Source organism: Macaca thibetana, chromosome 8 (genome assembly GCF_024542745.1).
Source record: "Macaca thibetana thibetana isolate TM-01 chromosome 8, ASM2454274v1, whole genome shotgun sequence".
NCBI lineage: Eukaryota > Metazoa > Chordata > Mammalia > Primates > Cercopithecidae > Macaca > Macaca thibetana.
Window position 1 is genome coordinate 77,963,015 of NC_065585.1, and position 12,523 is coordinate 77,975,537.

The window sequence follows — 12,523 nt, forward strand, 5'->3', positions numbered from 1 at the left end:
AAGAGAGCTGAAAAGCTTAGGGCCCACCATCTAGGTAGGAAGCAGATACTGAGCCTGGAAACTGGAATTTAGAAGAAAGCTGGAACTGGTCTTACCAATCTTGGAGCTGGTTTTTGAAGAATTTAGCTTGCTTGAGGACATTATGCAGGTTAGGAAAAGGTGACTTCTGCTTTGTGCACATAGTGGGAAGCAAAGTAGAGAGGAATCCTTTTACGGTGTCAAATGCTGAAATGTCTACCCTGCATTTAGTGAACCGAATTATCTAGTTGTATATTACTTCCTGTACTCTTTGCATTGTTTGCCTGGAGCCCTTTGTAAAGTTTTTATTTTTATATTTTTGTTTTGAGAAAGAGTCTCACTCTGTTGCCCAGGCTGGAGTGCAGTGGTGCGACCTCAGCTCACTGCAACCTCTGCCCCCTGGGCTCAAGCAATTCTTCTGCCTCAGTTTCCCAAGTAGCTGGGATTACAGGCATGCGCTACCACTCCCGGCTAATTTTTGTATTTTTAGTAGAGATGGGGTTTTACCATGTTGGCCAGGCTAGTCTCAAACTTCTGACCTCAAGTGATCCACCTGCCTCGGCCTCACAAAGTGTTGGGATTACAGGCGTGAGCCACCCCGCCCAGCCTGTTAAAGTTTTTAAAAAGTCCCTTGTTTCATCTGTACTTCAGGAAATGAGTCAAATGCTTGAGCCTCAATAATAAAGGGGAAACAGTGCCCCCTGGAGGTCATAGTGGCAATGCCCAGGGACCCCAAGAGAGAAGGGAAGCCAGTGTCGGCATGGGAGATGGCAGGCAGCAGAGTTCTTTACAAATGCTGAGAAAATATTTTATAAAACTAAAAATATTTTTTATTTAAAGTCTTTAATAAATTGGTATAGGAATTTTAATAAATTAGTGTGGAAGTTTTCTTTCTTAACACAATAGAGAGCTTTTTGTTTTCCCCACGGAGAGTTGACTTTACACTTAATGGAGGACCAGACAGTATGACAATGAAGAACAAGGACTTTGGAATTTGACAGGTCTTCCTTTTGTTAATAGCATGTCTTTGGGCAAGTTGATAAATCTGTCTGAGACTATTTCTTTATCTGTAAAATGAGGATATCTTATTGGGTCATAGTGAGGATTAAATGAGATTTAGCACCTGAAAGCACTCAATGACTCAATGTTTGATAGCTGTTATTATTAGTTACTATTACTACTATAACATTAACAAGATAAGGATGTTCCATATAACAACAAATACCTAATACACTGTAATATGTGCTGGCAGTAGAATTTTCAGATGAGAAGTTGTTACAGAAGATGTAAGTTAGAATAATTAGAGGAAAGGAGGAATTAGTGAGCAAGAAGACCCAAGGCTATTTAAGAAGGTATGAGGAAAAACAGAATCCTTAAAAACTTTCTATCCAATATGTAAACTGCATTCTAACAAATACATAATTAACACCATTAGTCTATTGGATAAGTGGCCAAAGGAGATGAAAAAGCAATTTAAAAAGTATGTTATCAGGCAGCCTACTTATTAGTTAAGAAATGAGGCCAGGTGCAGTAGCTCATGCCTGTAATCCCAGCACTGTAGGAGGCTGAGGTGGTGGATCACCTGAGGTCAGGAGTTCAAGACCAGCATGACCAACATGGTGAAACGCCATCTCTACTAAAAATACAAAAATTAGCCAGGCGTGGTGGCGGGTGCCTGTAGTCCCAGCTACTCGGGAGGCTGAGGCAGGAGAATCGCTTGAACCCAGGAGGTGGAGGCTGCAGTGAGCCAAGATTGCAACATGGCACTTAAGCCTGAAGGACAAGAGCGAAATTCTGTTTAAAAAAAAAAAAAAGGCCGGGCACGGTGGCTCAAGCCTGTAATCCCAGCACTTTGGGAGGCCGAGACGGGCGGATCATGAGGTCAGAAGATCGAGACCATCCTGGCTAACACGGTGAAACCCCATCTCTACTAAAAATATAAAAAATTAGCCAGGCGTGGTGGCGGGCCCCTGTAGTTCCAGCTACTTGGGAGGCTGAGAGGCAGGAGAATCGCTTGAACCCGGGAGGCAGAGCTTGCAGTGAGCCGAGATTGCTCCACTGCACTCCAGCCTGGGCGACAGAGTGAGACTCTGTCTCAAAAAAAAAAAAAAAAAAAAGTTTGAAAAACAAGTGACAAAATAAGACGTGGCCTATGAGATATTAAAAAGAACTGTGAAACTACATTGTAAGCAGGGCAGATCGGTACTGACCAGGAAAAGACAAGTGGAGCAGAACGGTACTGACCAGGAAAAGACAAGTGGAGCAGTGGGGTGGAACAGAATCCACAAAATAAATCAAGTTCATACATTTAAGATTTCATACATGCTCAAAGTAGCACTTTAGATCAGTGGGGAAAGACTGGCTTATTTAATAAACAGCACCAGGATAACTGGCTATGATGTTTTCTGGCTCTTTGAGTGCCAATTCAATTAAATGAAACACTTATCTAGTTCTTACTACATTAAAAGTTCTATGCTAAGCACAGGAAGTTAGAAAGATAAGTAATGTGATCCCTACTCAAGAAACCTATATTTTAGTGGAAGGTATATATTTGTATACAAGCACATATAATACAAGGCAGGATATGAGGAATCCAAAGAGCTATGGGAACACTAATTATGAGAATGACTAATTATCAGTGACTAATTATCAGTGAAGATGCGGGGAGGTCATCCACTGACTAGTCAATTCATCCCAGACACTATGTCAAGGTTCTGGATGTATTGATGGCCAGTGTCTGTCCAGCCTGGTCCTCTAAACACGTATCTACTATAGGGATCAAGGAGGAGTGGCTGAAGCCATAGTAAATGGCTATTTGACAATTCAAGGATCCTGGCTCCTAACCCTCTTTCATCTCAAAGTAACTAATGTGTCTCTGTAAAATGCCTCCTAGTTTAAGGCCTGATCCAATAAACACACCCAGAATTACCCAAGCTAAATTTTTAATTCACTGTCTCAAACACAAAGAAATGATAAATGCTTGAGGTGACAGATACTCCATTTACTGTGATGTGATTATTACACATTGGATATTATGGCTCAGAAAAGTTAAATGATTTCTCTAGTGTCATAGAGCTGGCAAGTGGTAGAATCAGGATTAAGCCCAGAATGTATGAGCACAAATTCAATGGGAGATAAAAACCCCATTTTCTGTAAATATACACTGGCTTTGAATCATCAAATCAGTAAATAATTCAAAATGATTAACATTAGATGGATATTTTAAAATCATTTTATTTTATAATAATATTCATACACTACAACCCATTGAAGAAACAAAGCCAAAAATCCCAGTGATATAATTCTAGTTCCTGCAGGTAGCAAGACTCTCTACTCCATTGACAACAGTGGCCAATTACAGCCAACCAAAGTCATCCTTCTTGGTGAAGACAGACACTGGGTTGAAGAACACATGTGTTATTTGGTCATGGCTCCTTCTATATATCCTCAAAGTGGAAACAAACTTGGTTTTTACTGATGCTACCTTCATTTCAACTATTTTTAGTTTTCTAATTTCTGAAGTGAAGACTGAGGTTAGCAAACTGAAGTATCATCTTAATGGTTTTTAAAAATGTCTGAGAAACCGTGTGCTATTTTTAGATTCAGTTAACTTAATAACAGTTGACAAATCATAGTAAGCAGGTCAAGCACCTGAGAAGACTGGATGATAAATTAAAACACTATGCATGGCTGGGCGTGGTGGCTCACGCCCGTCATCCCAGCACTTTGGAAGGCTGAGATGGGCAGATTGCCTGAGGTAAGGAGTTTGAGACCAGCCTGGCCAACATGGTGAAACCCTGACTCTACTAAAAATACAAAAATTAGCTGGACATGGTGGCACGCCTGTAATCTCAGCTGCTTGGGAGGCTGGGGCAGGAGAATTGCTTGAACCTGGGAGGCAGAAGTTGCAGTGAGCTGAGATCATGCCATTGCACTGTATACAGCCTGGGTGACAAAAGCAAAGCTCTGTCTCCAAACAAACAAACAAAAAACACTAAGCACAAGCATTCTTATTAATGTGCAATAAGCATTCTTATTAAACAATGTGCAATATGTGTGCCAATTAGGAAGTTTTTATGATTCACTGGACTGGACTGTATGCCAGATACTTCAAAGAACATTCCAAAGTGATAATCTGACTTGCTGAAGTTTAAAGTTAAGCCTCAAACACCATAGTTTATCCTTTTTAAAAAAAATTTATGAATTTTTGTTATTTATAATAGTATTGAGACTTTTATAGGACAATTAATTCAGTTTCTATGAGTCAGTAACATACATTTTCTAAAAAGAGTGAAAGTAAAAAGGAGGGAAAAAAAGCAGTGTCCTGGATTAAAAGAGAACTAAAAGATCTAACAACCAAATGCATTGTGTGGACCTTAGTGAGATCCTGATTCAAATGAATCAACTGTAAAAAGACATTTTTGACATAATCAAGGATATCTGGTTATGGAATTGATATTAGATATTACTAATAAATTATTAGTTTAATGAACATGGCTTTGTAGTACGTAAGAAAATGTTCATATCTTAGAGATGGATCCTTGATTAATGAAGGAACAAAATTACACAATATTTAGGATTTGCTTTAAAATATTACAGCATAGAAAAAAAGTCAGGTGATGTGAATATTGGCAAACAAGAATTATTGAATCAAAGTCATGGATGTTTATTGTGCTATTCTCTTATGTAAGTTTGACTTTTTCAAAATGAAAAGTTTTTAACAAAATACTCAAAACATTCAAAGAAGGGGAGGGAGTTATGGTTATAACAGTAGACCTTCCAGACTTATGAGGTGGCTATGGTGGTCACCATGAACTGTGTAAACAATTCTTTTTTTTTTTTTTTTTTTTTTTTTGAGATGGAGTCTCACTTTGTCGCCCAGGCTAAAGTACAGTGGCGTGATCTCAGCTCACTGCAACCTCTGCCTCCCAGGTTCAAGTGATTCTCCTGCCTCAGTTTCCTGAGTAGCTGGGACTATAGGCGTGTGTCACACACAAGATAATTTTTGCATTTTTAATAGAGATGGGGTTTCACCATCTTGGCCAGGCTGGTCTCGAACTCCTGACCTCAAGTGATCCACCCATCTCAACCTTCAAAAATTCTTGGATTACAGGCGTGAGCCACCACATCCGGCTCCTGCTTCCACTCTTGACCCTCTGTAGTCATTCTCTACCTACTAGCTATAGCTGTATTTAAGACCATAAATCCAGTCATCTCATTCTTTTCTTTTTCTTTTTTTTTTTTCCGAGATGGAGTTTCACTCTTATTTGCCCAGGTTGGAGTGCAATGGCATGATCTTGGCTCACTGCAACCTCCGCCTCCTAGGTTCAGGTGATTCTCCTGCCTCAGCCTCCCAAGTAGCTGGGATTACAGGCATGCACTACCATGCCTGGTTAATTTTGTATTTTTTAGTAGAGACAGGGTTTCACCATGGTGGTCAAGCTTGTTTTGAACTCCTGACCTCAGGTGATCCACCCACCTCAGTTTCCCAAAGTGCTGGGATTACAGGTGTGAGCCACTGCACCTGGCCTCACTCTTCCTAAAACCCTTCAATGGATTCCCATTCCTGGAACACAATCCAAAGCTCTCCTGTGGCTCATGTAGCCCTCCGGGAGCTAGCCCCTGTCTTTTGGACACCACCTGGTTGCATGTGCTCTAGCTTCGTGGCTTCTTTCAGAGCTTAGTGGCCAAGGTCTGCCCTGGTCCATGACCCTCTGAGAGCCGGTTGGGATGTTACTCTTGGCACACCCTTCCCCACTTATTGTTTTTTCCCTTATAGAGTCCAGCTCTCTATCCTCTAGCAATTTATTTGTTTCATGTCTCCACTCTTCTGAAATCTCCATGTGTATTTTGTTTACCACTGTACAGCCAACAGTATTCAATATTTAATCAGTTAAGAAACATTTCTCTTCAAGCTTCCGGTCCCGTAAGTATCAGGTGAATATTGAAATGTAGTTTTGAAATGTTAAAAACAGGGAATTTGGTGACTATTGTCCAAAAAATTGGCCTAAACTTCTGAGGAATTAGTGTTGGGAGAACAGAAGAGGCATTTTGAGAGAAGAAATATCAGAGGGCAGCAAGTGATGATTAGACTGCAGCTTACAAAAGGAGAGATGGCAGTGCCACTGTGATTCTCTGTCTGTTTGAATTCATTAATCTCTATGTCCCTGTGATGCCCTTTCTGCTCAGTCAGTGCCCAGACTTCTGTCTGAATTCTCTGCTGTGCAGTGAAGCACAGCTCTCACTCACAGGAAGGATCGGGAGACAGGATCCAGATGACTGGCCTGGACCTCTCACTCCCACGCCGGGAGACACAGTTGGTAGGAGACATGCAAAAACGGACATAACACAATCACAGGGAGGTTTTAATGAACTTATCTAAAGATTGAGAGCACAAACATACAAAATATGAACAAGACAGTTAACAAATTTGAGCTATTGGATTTATATAAAACTATACATTCATATTATTATTTTAAAAATTTGACACTGCATGGTTCTTATGATGCAACAGGCACTGGTTGTAAGTGCTTTACACTTATTAACTCATTTAAAGAACTGAAGAGTGCACATTCTTTCTTACATTATACAGAACATTTATAAAAGTGGTCATGTACTGGGTCAAAAAGCAAGTCTCAATAGATACCAAAAAATCAGTATCTATAGATCTTATCACATGTAGTAAAAGGACAAAAACACATTAGAAAGCAGTTTCCTTGACAAAGGAAGAAACAGACAGGGAGAGCAGGAGATGGGTGCAGAGGTGAAGTTTTAGCTCTACCTAAAATGCTTTAGAAGAAAGGAAGGAAGGACAGGAAAGAAGGAGGGAGAGAGAGGAGAGGAGAGGGGAGGGGAGGGGAGGAGAGGGGAAGAGGAGGAGAGGGGAAGAGGAGGAGAGGGGAGAGGAGGAGAGGGGAGAGGAGAGAAGGAGGAAGGGAAGAAAAGAGAAGAAAAATCCAAATGGAAGGATATTCTGCAAAAGTAACTGGCCTAGGCCAGTGGCTCACGCCTGTAATCCCAGCACTTAGGGAGGCCAAGTTGGGCTGACTGTGTGAGCTCAGGAGGTCAAGACCACCCCTGGGCAACACAGTGAAACTCATCTCTACTAAAATACAAAAAATTAGCCTGGCGTGGTGGCAGGCACCTGTAGTCCCAACTACTTGGGAGGCTGAGGCAGGAGACTCGCTTGAACCCGGAAGGCAGTGGTTGCAGTGAGCCGAGATCGCACCACTGCACTCCAGCGTGGGCAACAGACTGAGACTCCATCTCAAAAAGGAAAAAAAAAAACCAAAAAAACTGGCCTGTATTTTTATAAAATGTCAATGTCATGAAAGATAAAGCCAGACTGAGGAAGTGTTCAGCGTGAAGGAGACTAAAGATACGCAACAGAGTGTAATGCATAATCCAGGATTTTCTTTTACTATAAATGAGACAGACATAATCCAGAAATAATTTTAGTACATTAGTAGGACAACTGGTGAAATCTGAATAAGGTATGTAGATTAAAGTATTGTATCAATGTTAGTTTCCCAGATTTTGATAACTGTTCCATGGTTGTGTAAGAGAATATCCTTATTTTTAGAAAATTAGGACTGGCGTATTTAGGAGGAAACAGTCATCATGTATGCAAATTTCTCCTAAATGGTTCAGAAAAATATAACCAGCAAATGTAATATCGAGAGACAAGGATAAAGCAAATGTGGGAAAATATTAACATTTGGGAAACTGTGGAAGGTATACGGGAATTCTTTGTAATAAAAAGAATTTTTCTTTTTTTTTTTTTTTTTTTTTTTTTTTTTGAGGCAGGGTCTTCCTCTGTCACCCAGGCTTCAGCCTCAACTCCCCTGGGCTCAGGTCATCCTCTTGCCTCAGCTTCCTGAGTAGCTGGGACTACAGGCATGCACCACCATGGTTGGCTAATTATTTTTTTATTTGTTTTTAGTAGAGACGAGGTCTTACTATGTTGCCCAGGCAAGTCTCGAACTGCTGGGTTCAAGTAATTTACCCACTTTGGCCTCCCAAAGTGCTGGGATTACAGGCATGAGCCATCACACCTGGCCAATTTTACTGAAAGTCTGAAATTAAGTCAAAATTTTGAAAAAGTTACAGCAATTATGGCAATCTCAATTATGGGTAAATGTGTATCACATTATCTTCTTTACATTTTAAGTATTTCATAATTTCAAAATAAAAAAAACTCAAGCAGAGCAAATTGTTTATAAGAGGAAACCTCAGAAGAGATGAGGCAGTTGTCAGCAGGTAGAAGGTTCCCTTTCAGGAAACTGAAACTGGGTGCCAGGTGGCTGCAGAGGGGGTGAGAGCTTAGCCCCCACCTCTCCACTGGAGCCTAGTGACCCCATGCAGGTAACAACCTGCCCAACTCTTCAGCCCTGACCTGGCATATTTATCTATAACTGGCAGTTCTTCTCTGACAGGATAGATTAATAAGCATTAAAACAAATCCAAAATTTATGTACCTATTGTTCATGCAGGTATGCTAGTGGTGTTCAGTCAGCATTTGTAAGACATTCATTGTAAACAAAGCACTGAATTAGACAGAAGAGATGAACAGAAAGATAAACAAGACCTGGCCAAATGTTGCCCCAAATTTATACCTGATTGGAGACAGGAAGGGCCTTGAGTGCCTGTGTGTCAGTGGTGATACTATTCACTTTCATTTTTTTTCTGCCACATTTCATTTTCATACCAATTCTGGTTAGTAGGTTTCATTTATTCTCATTTTACAGATGAGAAAGACCAGAGACGTTAGCTTGCCAAAAATTACTCAACTACTAAATGACAAAGCCAAGAGTATCATGTCCGAGCTAACATGTCTGACTCCAGAGTTCATGTTCTCTCCTTATCATCATATTTTATAAGTCACAAAAACATGAATACAGCAAAATTTCACTTACTCAACACTCCTGGGGATGAGTCATGCTGGACAGATGAGAAAGTGAAAGGCCATCCTCAGAGAAATATTATTCAAAACCTTCCAAGGTCTCTCTGGAGCAGAGAAGACTCCAGAAGCCTTTGGACAGTCTTTTCCTCACTGTGGTTCTTTTCCTCTTGGGCTTCTGGGATTTCAAACTCGGCACATCTGGTCTCTCGGAGACACATCCTCCCTAAAAGCTCCAGCAGAAGATGGCCAAAGAGCCCTTTTGCCTTTTCTGCTTCCCCAAAGCACAAATGAGAGACTGATAAATTCAGAAATAATTCTAATACCTACAAAATGAGAACAAAATAGGAAATACTTAAAAGCAGTCAGGTTTTCAAAGCACAGCTTTCTGATACTCACCCAGTCCTCTATCTTAAAACAATACCCCTTGGTTCTAGAGGGTGTGACGGCTATGCAGGTCTGTTTCTCATTTGTCAGCATTTTGCTATCTCCTGGCCAAGCAGCTGTCAGTATTTATCTTGTCCATAGTCCTAGAAATGGGTCTAATGATTCATTCTACTTCCATATGTAACCTCCCTGAATTTTAGTTTTGTCATCTGTATAAAAAGGGAATAAAAATATCTAACTCATAAAGACCAAATGGGGAAACCATGTACGCATATCACAAGCAGTAAGCACTCCTATTAGTTGCCCAAGTCCAAACAGCTGGTAAGTAAGAGCTGGGACTCCATCTAGCCAGACTGGCTCCAGAATCAGTGTTTCTAATCACCTGTGGTGAAAGTCAACCACCCACACCTGCACTCCACTCAGTTTGCCTTTCTAGTTCATCTCTATCCAAAACCAGGGCCCACAAGCTGATACCACAGCAAGAACAGAATTGAGGGAAGAGAAAGAGCCTATGAATCCATCATATCATATACAGACGGTATAATTTACGACTAAAGATGCAGCTATTTTATAATATTCTGTACAGTTTGAATTCTTAGAGTAGGCATGTAATACTTTCATAAGCAATAAAAAACATACAAATTCACTTTAGGATAAAAAATTACCAAGCCTAGGAACTTTGGAAAGGAAGAAGGGATTGCATATAGGAGTTTTCATCTGATGTTTAATGTCAGTTAAATTGCATTAAAACAACCTGTCAGTAAATAGTATTTTCTTGTATCATGACAGTGGCTAAGAATAAGGGTTAAGAGTAGACATGGGTTGAAGTTCAGCAACACTACCTGACTAGTTGTTTGAACCTTACCTAACTTCTCTGAGTGTGTTCTCACTTATAAATGGGAATAATAATACCAATCGTATAGAGGTATTGTTAGGCTTAAGACAGTATAAATGAGGTGCCTGGTATGGTGCCAGATTCATCACAAGCACTCACTATTTTTCTTTCTACAGTATCACTTCTATGGCTGAAGAGTATCCCATCTCATGGGGATGTGTCATGATTCATTTACCCAGTCCCACACTGTTATTGATCATCTTCAATTTTGTCAATAATAGCAAATTTTTTTCACATGCTTCTGTTTATTTCTTTAGGGTGAAACCCTGTAAGTGAGATGCTGGATCAAACGATGAGCATTATAAACTTTTGACACACGTTATCTACCATAGTTTTACTAAGTTAAATCTTCTCTATATTAAAGGTATTTATTCAGCTCTTACCAATGCTGCATATTATTTTAAAGTTCTATGCTAATTTTATAGGCCAAAAAAGACACAAACAACTCATATTGTTACATACACATTTATTAGACATTTCAGTTTCTTCTTTTGTTATGTTATAAAGCTCTTGGGCTCTTTAAAGTATGACTTGGCACAAAAAGAGAAAAACAATTGAAGTATGTAAAGTTTTTAAGGTAGTATACTACGGAGGTGGCATTTCAAGTCATTTATAAGAGGATGAATTTTTCCAACGGGTTTTCTTTTTTTTTTTGAGACGAAGTCTCACTCTGTTACCCAGGTTGGAGTGCAACGGCACAATCTCAGCTCACTGCAACCTCCGCCTCCCAGGTTCAAGCGATTCTCTTGCCTCAGCCTCTCCAGTAGCTGGGATTATAGGTGTGCACCACTGCGCCTGGCTAATTTTCATATTTTTAGTAAACATGGGGTTTCGCCAAGTTGGCCAGGCTGGTTTCAAACTCCTGATCTCAGGTGATCCGCCTGCTTGGCCTCCCAAAGTGCTGGGATTGCAGGCATGAGCCATCGTGCCCGGCCTTTCCAGTGGTTTTCAAAGTGCTCCTGGCAGCCTCCCATGAGGGAAAGTGTGGGAATGGGAGTAGGGGGTGCTGGCTGGTTGGGATAACTCTCATTCTTCCCCACTTCAACTACACTAATCTGTTCTACATACTGAATTTATTGGTAAGCTTTGATCTGAAGGGTTCCATACCTGAAAACAAAAACAAAAACACATTTAATGCAAGGTTTGGGAATAACTGGCATTTTTCAATCAATAAATACATACACAAAATGAGCTGAATGTCTTTTACATCATATACAAAAATATATTTCAACTGGATTAAAACATTAAATGGAAAAAAGCCCACAGAAATGACAACATAAGGAAGCATTAACTGATCTTGGGGATAAAGAGGACCTTTTCCAACACTCTGATAAAAGCAAAAACCATAACAAGAGGCACTATTGTCTGTATTGGTTTTTCCTAAAGTGTGCGCCTCTGATATAGGTTCAAAATGGTTTCATAGCCATAGAAGTGTGAAAATGCTACATATCAATAATAGTGCAGAGAGGACCGGGCACAGTGGCTCACACCTGTAATCCCAGTAGGGAGGCCGAGGCAGGTGGATAACCTGATGTCAAGAGTTTGAGATCAGCCTGGCCAACATGGTGAAACTCGTCTCTACAAAAACTACAAAAATTAGCCAGGTATGGTAGCAGGTGCCTGTAATTCCAGCTACTTGGGAGGCTGAGGTAGGAGAATCGCTTGAACCCGGGAGGCGGAGGTTGCTGTGAGCCAAGATCGCACCACTGCAATTCAGCCTGGGTGACAGAGCGAGACTCTGTCTCAATAAATAAATAAATAAATAAATAATGAAAATAGTGCAGAGGTGGCTTAGGGCACTAACATCCAATTATTTCTATCAGCATCCCAGATCACCATAAAATAAACACTCGATATGAAACAATGTGCAGGAGGACATAGTCCAGTGTTGTGTGCCCCCAGCAGACTCCTGACATTAAGCCTTTTTCCTAGACATTCTAGAGCCATCACTATTGCTCTCTGGAGAGTCACAATGTCCTTAGCATAGAAAGGCTCTGAGAAGACCTACAGTGGAAAAAGAATAAAACTAATTTAGTCCACATTTGACTACAGAACTCTTCCTTCAACAAGATGCCTACTAATATCCATAGAATTCCAGGATATGTGGAAATTAATGTTTGAACAGGAAAATGCTGTACCAGAGGTGTCCTTGTAAAAGATGTAGTCCATTTCTTGTGATTTTACTGATACTCAATTTGAGGCCCTCTTTGATGTAATCTGTGGACACCTAGTGCTGATGCTTTAACTTAGTACATACACATAATTTCCTACAATAAACTGCTGCCCACCTACTAAAAAACCCTGCTTGCAGACTGCCTTATATT

At 40.4% G+C, this 12,523-nt stretch overlaps 1 pseudogene across 1 annotated transcript; it reads right to left on the reverse strand.

Annotated features, from left to right (window-relative positions):
- Positions 1-7,421: 7,421 nt before the first annotated feature.
- On the reverse strand, positions 7,422-11,272 carry LOC126960681 (putative uncharacterized protein C8orf44; annotated as a pseudogene). The gene is made up of 2 exons (XR_007728088.1): positions 10,995-11,272; positions 7,422-9,243 (listed from the first exon to the last, which is right to left on the reverse strand). The product of XR_007728088.1 is annotated as a putative uncharacterized protein C8orf44 (transcript).
- Between the last annotated feature and the right edge of the window lie 1,251 nt (positions 11,273-12,523).